The following is a 13399-nucleotide window of genomic DNA, read 5'->3' as shown; positions in this document are numbered from 1 at the left end:
TCCTGACTCATAGCTCCAAAAACACTGGATCCTACATGTCCCCTATGCAGCTCAATAGTGCCTCTTCATTAGACCTCGCTGGCTTAGAAAATGCCTGCACTCATCCATCCATCCATCAGTCCATCCATCCATCCATCCTGTTCATCTTAGATGGTGGCCTGTATGACTAAGGCACTGGCCATGAACTACAACATTTCCAGTGTGCATCAGGGCTGAGGACCTTTGCTGCATGTCATTTGCTATCCAATGAAGACATGAAACGGCACAAAAATGAAAGAAACCGCTCAGCATGGTGGACTGAACCAAAACCAACCAGTGTTAGGACCTTAAATCGGCCCCGCTTAAGACGAAGGTCAAGAAGTCGGGCTGAATAACAGTTCAAGTTAACTGCAAGGTGGAAGAACCAGATTACTAATATCTGATTAACAGTTACATGTCAGCTGCTGCTACACAATGCAAAAGATGCAAAAGCAAAACAAAACAGCAGCACCGTCCTCCTTTGTGACTGTCACAGAGATCGTCAGCGCCGCTCTTCAGCGTTCTCCTGATCGGGGGAACTGAAGCTCATTTGCACTCTGTGTGTGTCTGCATTCAGCATAAGAGCATCAGCTAAATGTCTAAAAATGTAAATGTAATTGTCAGGATAATGTTATTTTCCCATGGAGGCTCACAAAACGCTTCGGTCTTTGTCATTAAACCAACACACAGTGGCTCCTTTGCAAACAAGGACTAAACTTTCTCTCCGCCTGTGACTCTTATTCCTCTATCCATCTTTTCGTGCCAGCAGCAGCTTGCAGATTGGTCATATTCTCTCTCTCTCTTTTTTCCCTGTCATTCTTCATATGCAAATAGGGAACTTAATTCCACTCCCACAATCCAAATCAATTCCTTCCCTCTATCAGTCCTGCCTTTCCTCATTCCTGCTCTCCTCTTTTGTCTCATGTTGCCTCTTTAGCTCTGTCATTCACCTCTCTGTCTCTCTGCATCCATCGCTCCTTCTCTCCACCATCTTTCCTTTCCTATCCCACTTTCTGTCCCTCTCTGCCGTGTTTTTCCTCCCACACACACACACACACACACACTCTAGCGCTAGTCATTCTACTTATAGCCTCGCCATAAATCAACCTGTCATTCTCCGTCATGCTCGCTGGATCTCACTGGGGCTTGTGCCACACACACACGTATGCACGCACCGCACACACACACACACACACACAGCCAGGGAATCCGACGTGAGCTCACACATACACAAGCTCAAACATGAGTACAGACACACAAATGCTGACAAATATAAAGATTCAAAACAGATCTCTCTCTCTCTCTCTCTCTCTCTCACACACACACACACACACACACTTCTTGGGCGACCTAAAGACACTCAAGGCTGATTGAGAGGGGCGGAGGGTGAATGATTAAAGGTAACAGAGATGTGAGCAAGAATAACAGGAAGATTCCCACCTGTCCCTGTACCACCCACCCACACACACACATACACACACACACACACACACACACATACACTCACACATACATACACACACACACACACACACACAGAGCAACTGAAATGATGTCCATTACCCTCAGTTTTACCCAACGGTCTCCTTAAATCCACCTCATCCTTTTTGCTCTCTGTTCTATGGGTTATGTCATTTACCTGATGATTTACAGAATTTAATCCATTGTAATTATATATATATATATATATTATGTTTAGGCAAGTCAGAGCACTTGATTAAGGTTAGGAAAGGAATGTGGTTTTGATTTTTCTCCATGTTGCATCAAGAGGATTCACAATCCATACAGCCCCTACCCTTAGAAGCTTGATTTGGATAAGAAAAATGTCCTGTTTAATGATGGACACATGGGGAAGACTTCTCCCACGATAATAATAGGACAACTTGACTTTTTTCATATGTAGCCAAAGCCAACCAGTTATTTCATTAGCCTTAACCAAACAATATGTGGCTCACAAGAACCTCTCTGGTGTCAAATTCCTGTTCTTTGTAAACCAAATCATCATCAGTTTGACAGAATTCCAACAATTCCAACTCCATATCATATTTGGCCAAAAAATTATCAGCTTATTAATGAATTGTGCAGAAGACAGAGTTGTTCTCTCCATACCTGCCTTTTTCTCTCCTTGTCAGAGTCTCCTTGTGGATGAACTCCTCCCTTTTTCTCTCTTCCTCCTCATCATATCCTCACTCGCCATGACCAATGCAAGAGCCTCATAAAGACCCTTAGGAGTCAGAGGATTTCATGGGGCTTTGTGTTTGTATTTGTGTGTGTGTGTGAGTGTGTGTGTGTGGCACACCGCACATGTGGCATGCAAGGTCACGTAATCCTGTGGCCTCCAGATACTGTTATTGACACACGCATACATACACACACACACAGAGCGCTCCATGATCTGCACTGACCTCACACGCACGCACACACACACACACACACACACACACAGATGTCCTCATACAACCCACATACTTTCTGGTTAAGAAGTGACGTGAATGTTGATCTTTGAAGCACTGTGCTGATGATGTTCTATATATTCAAAGCTCCTAACTAGTATTTCAGCTTATTCCTCTGTGCCAAAGAGCTCCATTACAGCCCATAAGGTAAATAAAACTCATCTGTGAGCGCCACACTGCATCATATCCATATCAGCATCATGCGCTGCCATCTTGTGAGAACTGGTCTCCTTTTCAGCCTCGTGACAATGAATTTTCCAGCTAATCCAAGAGTGTTTTGGAATAGTTCATTTAGCTTAACAAGTGGGAGAATTTTCTCAGACGCTAAAATGAACATTTAACCCTTCTGTTCATCAAAAAAAATTCAAAATCACTAAAACTGGAGGTGCGTAGTTTTAACTTAACAGGCAGAAAACTGTAATCTGATAAATAACTTGTCACTAAAGCTGTCAAATGTAGCGGACTACAAAAGCTGAAGATTTAGTGGAGTATGAAGTTGCATAAAAAGTGACAGTAAATTAAAAATACCTTGAATTTTTTATACTTTAATATATCAACTCTTATGCAGTTTCATTCTACCACACTGTTACAGTAATCTGGGGCAGAAAATAGCTCAGCCAGGATTTGGTAATCAAAGGCTACAGTCATGTAAAAAAAAAAAAAAAAATGCCAGACTGGTCCTTTAAACGTAGAACATGCCATGCAAAAGAAAAAAAAAACAACAAAAAACGCAAGCACGTACAAAGACACAAATACACGGATGTTGATTTCCAAGGTCGCATTTCAGGCATTTAGGACGTATCTTAAACAAGTCCTCCTCTCTGTCTCTGTGCTCCACTGCTCTCCTCCTCCTCCTCCTCCTCCTCCTCTGTATTCCTCTCTCCTCCTTCCTTTATCTCTTGCTGTCGTCTTTCACGCACACACACACACACACACACACACACACACACACAGTCTCTCCAGAGAGGTGCCCACTGCTCTGACCTCTCTCTCTCTCTCTCTCTCTCTCCCATGGGAGAGCTGGCTGTCTGCCCAGTTCTCTCTTGTTCTCCCTGCCTCACACTTTCTCCTCTTGCTCCGTGTCTTTCTTCTTCCTCCTCGCCCTGTATCTCTCTATCTATCGATCTATCTTGCTTTTTCTAATCTCCTTTTGTCTCCCCCCCTTTCTCTCTTATCCTCTCCTCTGTTGCGTATCTCACTTGCTCTTGCATCCTCTTATCTCTTCATCCTCTCTCCGCTTGGTTCCTCGCTTCTGCTCATCTTCCCTCTCCTCACCCTCTTCTCTTTTTAACCCTCTCTCTTCTTCCTACACGTCAACTTCTCGTCTTCTCCTCCCCCCCTTGAATATTTATTTCTAGGCTTCCAGGGTGTTGGCGCGGCTCTGCCTGGGGCTCCTCGCCCAGCTCATGCTGCCTCTCACCGGGCATGGCACCCGCAGAGGGTGGGCAAGCAAAGCTGGAGGGTTTTGTTGCGTGTGTGTGTGAACATGTTTGTGTGTATCCAGTGATGAAGAGGGGAGCTGAAAGACAGACCGACAGAGTAAGAAGAAATTTTGTTGAGTCATGCTTCGCTAGTGTGTGTGTGAAACTAATGATTATTAGAAGGTGATCTCTTAAAGTGTCTTGTTTCATCCGACCAACAACCCAAACCCTAATGATATTCAGTCATCCAGCTGTCATTTGATCAGCTGGAAGCAGCAGTGACTCTTCAAAACCGCCAATTTAAGTATTAACAAAATAGCTGCCAGTTAGTTTTCTGTTGATCAACTAATCGAATAATCAACTTTTCATCTCAGCTTCAATTAGGATAGATGAGATCATCAGCTTGTGAAAACAGCAACAGTTTAATGTTTCCTATGGAAATGTTACAGATAACATTAAACTGCAATAAAACTGTAATTAGCATCCAAAATTTCCAAATTATTATACCTGGGATGATCATAGCCAACAGGAGCACGCAGGCAGAGAGAGCGTCGGCACACCTGAATCCGGCTGCACGCAAAGAACAACAATTCCCCTGCTGGTCGCTAATGGCGCAGCCCTGCTGGATGGGTGGCAAATGGCCTGGACCCAACTATGCACGGTGGGAGGGAGGGGGGGGCGTTGGCGGAGCGAGGGGTATGGTCAGATGGAGGGAGAGAGAAAGCACAGGACATAACGGAAGGATGGAAGAAGGATTGCTGCGCCTCGAGAAATTAATTTGGTGATGCAAACCAAAAAAAGCACAAAGTCTTCACAAGAGAAATGGAGAGAGGAGAGGATGTGGGAGAGATGTCTTCATATATCCCCTCACTCTCCCTTTCAAACTTTCATTCAGTTTTCCTTCCTTCTCTTTCTGTTCTCCTACTCCTTTCCCTGTCACTCTGCCCTCTTATCTATCCCCCCGTCTCCTGTCAGTGTGCGTCTCCGGTGAGTTTCAGTGATGTAGCGCCCTCTGTCTGTGTCCACTGTCACTGCAGCAGCACGTTTTCAAACTTCAGCCCTCCTGGCCAAAAGGACATCAAACATTTGAGTCAGCCAGTTACTTGGAGGATGTCTGGGAGATGAGAAACAAGCCAGATGAGAATCAAAATAAAAACTGCGTGTTTTCCTTCCTGTCTGTGCACAATTTGTCTGAGGTTTTCCACATAAAGGATGTTTCTGTAGTTATTTACATGCATACATAATGTTATGATTTATGATCAATGGTGTCTTGCAAGCTCATGTAAAAGTTTCATGGGTTTGAAATAAATGAAATAAAGATAGATAAAGAGATATGTGACAAGATATGTCGCGAGAAGTTTAAGTTGGTTAAAATCTTGCTTCACTTCCACAAGCCAAAGAGAAAAATTTCCATAAATGTAATGTGCTTTTGAGCGAGCATGAAAGCTCACTCTTGACCCTGGAAAAAGTAGTTTAACAAAGTCTTAACTCAAGGTCCACTGACTACACCACTGTGTGCCATGGTTTCTTTTTTATTATACTGCAAAGATTAAATAACAAAACACCACATGTATCTCAATTAATGGCTTTGAATGAAACAGACACAAACGAAGCAAACAAAAAGATAATGCAGTGTGGCAGAACTGATAAGAGTTGTAATTATTTACGATGAGAGTCATGATCTAATGTCCACGGGCTCCTGCTGTCACTGTCTCACGTAAACCGAGGGTCCTTGCATCAATGCCAACAAGACAGATCCCCGCACATTTACTGAATGTAATGAACAGCACAATTCTGATCTCAATTCAAGCGGCGTGCGCATTTGACAGACGACGCGGCAGCGCGGCAGCGGCAGACGCTGATGTGAAATATGTGCTGCTGCAAGTGTTAAAATATGCAGGATGAAATTCGGGAGATATGGCGCTACAGAAGTGTTTTTAACCCCTTTCTAGTCGGAGATGAGCAGGGTGCGAAAGCCTCCCGAGCAGCTGTCCAGTAAAGCCACAGTCTGACAGCAGCTGCTGATGGATTGGAGAGCCCTGTTGACTTAGTGGTCAGGTAGTGAATCAAGATATCCAAACTGGTTTTGTTGCTCACCATCATCCATTGGTTCAAACACAGCCACACGGACATTCAATAGATTTATGGAAAATATGCTTGTTTGTGACACAAAAAAACCTCAAAAGACTCTGATGTTATTAAAGACAAAAATATTAGAATATCCACCTCACATAGACTTGCTCCATTAGTGATGGCTCAAAACCTACAACAGCCAGAGTATCCAGAGGAAAACATCAGTGCTGGGTCATTCTGCAAACCCAGGACTTCATCCAATGCCAAAGATTCATTTGTGAAGTTAGTGGAGTCAGTCAGTAGTAGTGAAGTGAAGTCAGTGAAATAAAAACACGTTTACATGTCAACAAGTCAGCATAAAGTCTTCAATCTGTCGACTAATCTGTTCAGTATATTAAAGTGTTTAAGGACGTCACATAGCCTGAAGCGTGGACCAAATATTGTTTATATCACCAAACTCTTCATCAGTTTTCCATCTTTCTTCAAAACACTGAAGAACTGTCTGCACCAGAATGTAAACTGTGTGGTTTTATGACGACTCTGTCGCTGCAAAACCAAAACACACAAAAGCTTTTCATTCCCTCTTTTTGCTTGATTTTGTTCATGTGATGCTATTGAACACATTAACCCTTTCAACAGCCAAAAGCAGGGTGTTGGTAGTGAGGGAGGCTGCAAAATATACATTTGATTTGCACTGATGAATGCAGTTCTCATGATTTTATAATCTCAGAGTGCGTGTTGTATTCAGTTCCACGGACGAGAGGGCAGGAACCAGGACTGTCAATGTGCATTTGGGAAAGGGGGCCGAGCTGACAGCAGTGTAAATGGAAAGTACTGTGTTGTTTCTTCATTAGACTGAAAAGAGTGAAATGTTTAATCTAAAATCTCTAAAATTAAACAGAACAGTCAAAAAGTAATGAGTTACACCAGGGTGAATATTTTTTTTCTTGCTTACCATCATTTTAGGATTGCGGCAATCGTTGTGGTCCACAATTTACGTGATTAATTGCAGTCCCTGCACTCTGTGGGAGTTCAGCGGAGGACATAAAGTAGCTCCGCATCATAAAACCACAAAAGAACAGGACAGGCAGAGGTGAAACTTCAACAGTCTCGTCGTTACCCAAAAAGCTAATCTGGCAAAGAGCCCGTGTCTTCTTCTAACGCATTGCAGTGCTCTGGTGGTGTCAAGCCGGTGCACAGGCAACCTCAGCCACAGTCAGCGCTAATAAATTATTTCAGCCAATCAGTGATGGATGTGTTTTGAGGAACAAAAAAATGTGTGTGTGCGAATCAATGTTGTCTGCCTCTACCTCTTTTTCTCTTTCCCCAGACAAACTGACTAATGTTCTGTCGATTCATCTTCTGCACACACACACACACACACACGCACGCGAGATAAGGGATGGATAAAGGAGAGGATGGTCAGAGGAGAGAAATTGGAAAAAGACAAGAGAGAGAAGGTGGAGATGAGAGAAAGGAGACAAATAGAGGAATGACAACGGAATGATTGAAAAAAGAACAAGAGAGAGGAAGGGAGAGCTGGCTATAGCTTGCAATCAGAAGCCAGATAGTGGGAATAGATTTAATTTGATGCTCTCTCTCTCCCTCTCCCTCCTCTGTGTGTGTGTGTGTGTGTGTGTGTGTGTGCGTGTGTGTGCTGACAGATTTGGTATTGCTTCAGTTCAGAGACTGGCTACAGAAAAACATACTCAGTAATTATCTAGAAAGAGCACCTGGGCACTGAGAATCTCATTATATTATAATCACCCCTTCAACACACACACACACACACACACACACAGCACATAGGAAAAGAAAGAAAGGGGAAAGAGAGGAATCAGACAAAAAAATAGGAAAGATGGCTGGGGGGGAGGAGGGGGGAGAAACAACAACAGATGAGAAGAAAAAGTGCAAGAATTCAAAAACAGCTGAACAACAGAGAACTGCTGCATGACTCGCAAACAATCAAACTGAGGGATTGTGGAAGAATAATTTGCTGTTTCTCTATCTGACTTTCATGCAGCGTATTTCAAAGGTCTCTATGAAATTCTCCACACTGTGCTGTAAAGCAGAGAGGCAGCGGCAGTGACTGCAAAGTGATCAGAAACTATGAGGTGTAAAAGAGAGAGTCACAAATAAGAAGTGATACAAAAACCCAGCAGTGCCCAGAGCGAATTTACTCGTTTTGTTTCTCCTGTCTGCATCTCTTCTTTGATCTGTTGCAGTAGCAGACAATGGCCAGTAAGAGGCAGCGTTTCCTCTCATCTGACTGACCAAAAGTGGTCTCCATTGCTCCTTTATTACCTTCACACACTCTCTCCCTCTCTCTTTTGACTGGACCCCGCCGCCCCCATCCACACTTGTCCCTCTCAGTCCACACACACGCACACACACACACACACACACACACACACACACACACAAGACCATGTGTACAGAGGACCAACCTACTGATCTGAACAGCTTCATTCATTGCTGTGTTTTGACTCACCGACAGGGACGGGTTTGAAATGATTTACAATAGGGGAGCACAGCAGGAGAGGCCAGGGCACACAGTTAATGTCCAAAACCCTGTCAGGTCATCTAAGGTGGCAAGAACAACTTAACTGTAAAAACATGTTATTCTCCGTCACCTTTTATGATATGTCAAAGATTTGAAGCCCAAACCCAACCACAGCTGAGCTGTAAGACGAGTCCTGGATGGTCACATGACATAAACATGACACAAGAGAAGCCCGGCTAGCTCAGTCGGTAGAGCATGAGACTCTTAATCTCAGGGTCGTGGGTTCGAGCCCCACGTTGGGCGGAGGAGCTTTTTAGACAAGCTAATGCAGGTCAAGTCTGACAAGACAAGACTCCAAAACTCAGGGTGAGGGTTCACGCTCCTCCTGACAGGAAAGCTGAGAAGGTTTGTCAGTTCTAGTCCCATTTTGGAGAACTGGTCCTTTGGTGTGGTGGACTGTATGACACATGCATTACGTTTTGTCAACCCTGTCATTTCACAGTGACAATACTCATACTTGATTTGTGAGACAAGTCATGGATGGTCACATGGCACAAAAGCAATATAAGACATGCCCGGCTAGCTCAGTCGGTAGAGCATGAGACTCTTAATCTCAGGGTCGTGGGTTCGAGCCCCACGTTGGGCGTCAATATTTTCAAAGGGGGCAAACAGCAAGCAGAAATCAGAGGTACCTGAGACATTAGTGTTTGTCTGGAGATAAATTGGTATAAAGACTTTCCTATCAGCAAACATATGTGATCTTGCACACTGAGATCACTTCTACGGAAACCCAAAAGAGATTATAAGATTCACAGACTCAAATGTAAGCAGGTTACTAAATGCTATACATATAACAGGAAACAAGAGGGAGCATGCCCTACTGTGACCTGATGTATCTTATAATCAGTGATCCAGATTTGATTGAGATGTTTCTATTAGATTTCTGCTAAGTGAAAGAGCAGAATATAAAAGCCTTAGTGTTGTTAAGGACACGTTAAATCGGATTTTTGTATTTTGTGTTGGTGTTCATATATGAACAGCTGCTTTGCTAATGATTTTGGCATTAAGATGGGCTGCTCCATTCATGTCAACATATGCACTGTCAGTACAGTAGATGCTCTCCACATCATGTTACATCTCCAATATCCAACATCCAGCGCTGCCTTTCTGACGTGTTGTTCTGTTTGCGTGATGTCGCTTAAAAAGGTAGAAAATCACAGTGCTTCAAGACCTCTTTAGAGCTTAATACCCACAATAACACACGTATGTGTTAAAGAAGAAGGAGACAAGCATTAAAAATGTGAAGCACCCTCTCAGTTATGCAGCAAACAAAGACTTTAAACAACTATACTTATTGAAAACCTCGGCGAGGCCACATGACACAAAGAAAGCACAAGCGTAGCCCGGCTAGCTCAGTCGGTAGAGCATGAGACTCTTAATCTCAGGGTCGTGGGTTCGAGCCCCACGTTGGGCGGTAGAAGTTTTGGAGGAAGGAAGGCAACACCAAAATGGAAACTGTGGCCTGTAGTTCAGTTTACCATTTGAATTAACAAGAACTTTCCAGTTACTTAAATACAACAAGCTCCATAGTCTACCCTCTGATATAGATAAGACCAGAAACACCATTCATGTCATTCAAAACGGCAATCTGGCTAAATCTACACTTTAACAAGCAATCAGCATCTAGAAAAGATTCAACAACAGCATAACTTTCGTGCTATGTTTAATTAGAGAGCTATTCTTTAAGACTGGATTGGTTATATCGAAGCAAACATAATAAAATGGTAGCCAAGTGTATTTAGAGAATAAAATATATTTAAACAGCCAGACCTTTCAGATCTTCCTTGGCCACCAGCACAGCTAGGTAATAATACAGAAAATGAACAAATGAAAATGTTTCAAATCTGATTCTATATGGTTCAGGTGGAGCTCCTTCTGTGCTTTTGATAGTACGATATAAATGAAAATAGCTGCATATTAAATTAAAGTTGTAAAACTCTGCATGTCATTATTCCATTAAGCTTTTTGAAGGCATATTCTTACTGTCACCATCAGGCTGGATTTTCTGTAAATGAAGTCAGTGGTCTTTCCTCAAGTCTTTGACACAGCAGTGTGCAGTAATTCAGCTCAATTCCCTCTGGTCTGATGCTTGTGGACATTCGGTCTGAGACTGTCTCCTCATACCAGTCTGCTGGATTTATAAAACAGTTTCCGGCTCTATAAAGTGCCCAATAAACCACTTTTACTATTAGTGTAGGACACTGCGAGCATACAGCTGGTGACCACTACTGCTGACCAAACGCGTGCACACACACATGCACACACACACACAGGCGGACATGCTGGCAAACATGCACAGACACACACGAGCCGGGACAGTCGCATACTTCACGGTCAGACACGTATTGAGGGCTGCTGGAGTCAGGACCTCTGCCAAACTCTAACCCCACGTCACCCCACCCTGCCGCCCCGCTGACATCACCATGTAGCCCCGAAACCGCCTGCCCAGAAGGACCTAAAACACACACACGCACGCACGTGCTGACATCGAGAAGGCAGAAAGCACAGACGGTGTAACGAATACCACAGGGTCACATTTTGGGTGCGCGCACACACACACACACATACGCAGCACACACACACACACACACACACACACAAATGGAGCAGCTCAAGTGCAGGCTGCTGCCTCCGAGTCAAGTCGTCATCTTGTGTTAGCGTCTTTTCAAGTGGCTGAAACACAACAAGATTAAGAAAGACAAGAACTGAGAGTTTTTCTCCATCATTTTTTTCTTTATGTGTTCGATGTTAAGATGAAAAAATCACATACTGAGAACCAGCAGGTTGCCACCACTATACTATGCATTACTTTCCCCAAACATTTTTGGCGGTCTTGCCTTCGTCAGTGTGGTATGAGGTTGTTTCTGGTTTCTGTCCGTCAGCCAGTTTAACAAAATACAACAGTCCTCAAGAGATGAAAAGGATTCTGAATGGGATCCATAAATACCAATACTTACAGCACAGCAACAATAACTGATCATTAACCGATCGTTAATGTTGATAGACTTAAACTGAAACTCAGGCTGTAATATTTAAAATAAAGTTAATTTTCACCTTAAACTGACCTGCTCATAATTTTCTTGACTCATAGATTTGTTCTTTGGTCAATAAAATTGTGAAAAACACACATCAGAAGTTCCCTGAGATGAGAGTGGTGTTTTCAGATGTCTCATTTTCTCTCCCCAACCATCCACAACCCAAAGAGATTGACTTTACGATGATATAAATCAAGTCTTCATATTGGGGAAGCTAGTTTTTGCTTTAAAAGGGACTTGAACAATAAATCGCTAATAAACAAAACTGAAGGTAAATCTTCTAACCATAGAGTAATTTTTTCAGCTCCATATAACATCAGAAAATCTTAAAAAAATAGCGACACCTTCGGCAAGATGTTTACATGCATGTTCCTCTGCCACACACACACAGGAGGGGCTGTCGCACACTGGTGTGGAAGGAAATTCCCAGGATTCAAGTCAACCAATCAGAGGCCAGCGTTTAAAATACTGGCTCTTCAACTGGAGAGCCGGAGAGGCCATCCTCTTCACAGGGACCACCGTCTGTGCGTGTGTGTGTGTGTGTTCAGTCATTAGCCCTCCCAGTGGGCTAAGATACACACATGTTACACACTCACCTAACACATCCAGTGCCTCCCCCGCCCATACACACACACACACACACACACACACACTTGAAAACTGCATGTGTGCACTTGAATTGCACACATGCATTTACACACAAAAACACACTCTCACACACACTCAATGCCGCGTCTCAGTGTCCCATTTGAACCTTTTCTTCATGCTGATTTTTCACTCGGTGAAACGTGTGCTTAACGGTCACTTTCAGAGCGCTCTTAAATCACAACGTATTCCCTTATTTCCAAATCCATTGTGTCAGAACATACGGGACACACACTCACACTTTACAATACACTCCTGAATGACCTTGAGGATCCATTGAAGTTTTCAGACGCCCCATCTTCTCAAATATCTGGCGTGGAGATACGCACACACACACACACACACACACAAACTCCTCTTCCCTAATTACCGAGTCCCGAGGGACGAGACACTCAAGCAGCACTTCAGTGTTTGGTAAAAGAAAAGGTCTTTCTCACCAGTTAGAGGGCACACAGGCAGACAGGGGAGTGACAAAAATATCAATACGAAAATGTTCTACACACAGATTTAATGACCCCAGAGAGGTTTAGAAATACTTTGAGCGCTGCGTGAATCTGGCCAAGAAAGCTACTTCATCAGAAACAAATTGACGTATTTCGGGTAAAACCATCTATTCCTCCATTTATAACAACTTCTGAGACGCGAGCTTCGGCAGCCATGGGCCAAAAGCATTCTTGACATTGTTTTTCTTGAGGTTTTGCAAGAGCGACACAAGCCTCAAAACCATCTAATCATGCTAAAGTGAAAATGTGGTCGAGCGGCAGTTGCGTGAGACGACATCAACGAGAACTGAAATTGTGGCAAACAAACCAACATGCCAATGTGAAACAGGAGAGGGGGGTGACAGGAAGTGAATAAAGAGCACACGGCATAAAAGAAAAAGAGAAAAGCTCACAAGGCGTAGAGATAAATAATAATAATAATAATGTTGTGATTGAAACCGCCAACAGGAGGAAAGAGAAAGAACAGAAGTCGAGCTGGCAGACAGGGAGGGATGTGGAAGAGAGATTATCTCTCTCTAATGGCCAACTTGTTGACAGCAACACTTTTCACCACCTCCATCTACACATCTAACATCACTATCTGCCCTCCACACACACACACACACACACACACACAGAGAGAGACTTCCTCTCCTGTTGCAGGGGTTTATCAGACCCTGGCTGTCAGTCTGCTCCACAGCTCAGGTGG

At 43.5% G+C, this 13399-nt stretch overlaps 1 protein-coding gene and 3 non-coding genes across 5 annotated transcripts in view; 3 read left to right on the top strand and 1 right to left on the bottom strand.

Moving 5' to 3' along the window:
* The window catches only part of wnt5b (wingless-type MMTV integration site family, member 5b), a 72672-nt gene that overhangs the window by 56111 nt on the left and 3162 nt on the right, over positions 1-13399 (bottom strand). The window lies entirely within an intron of this gene.
* Positions 8699-8771, top strand: trnak-cuu. Its single transcript has one exon. It is a non-coding gene; the product is annotated as a tRNA-Lys (tRNA).
* Positions 9042-9114, top strand: trnak-cuu. Its single transcript has one exon. It is a non-coding gene; the product is annotated as a tRNA-Lys (tRNA).
* Positions 9870-9942, top strand: trnak-cuu. Its single transcript has one exon. It is a non-coding gene; the product is annotated as a tRNA-Lys (tRNA).

The sequence above is a fragment of the Scatophagus argus genome, chromosome 22 (assembly GCF_020382885.2).
Source record: "Scatophagus argus isolate fScaArg1 chromosome 22, fScaArg1.pri, whole genome shotgun sequence".
NCBI lineage: Eukaryota > Metazoa > Chordata > Actinopteri > Scatophagidae > Scatophagus > Scatophagus argus.
Note: the sequence above shows the minus strand (reverse complement) of the source record. Positions and strands in the feature narration are given on the sequence as shown.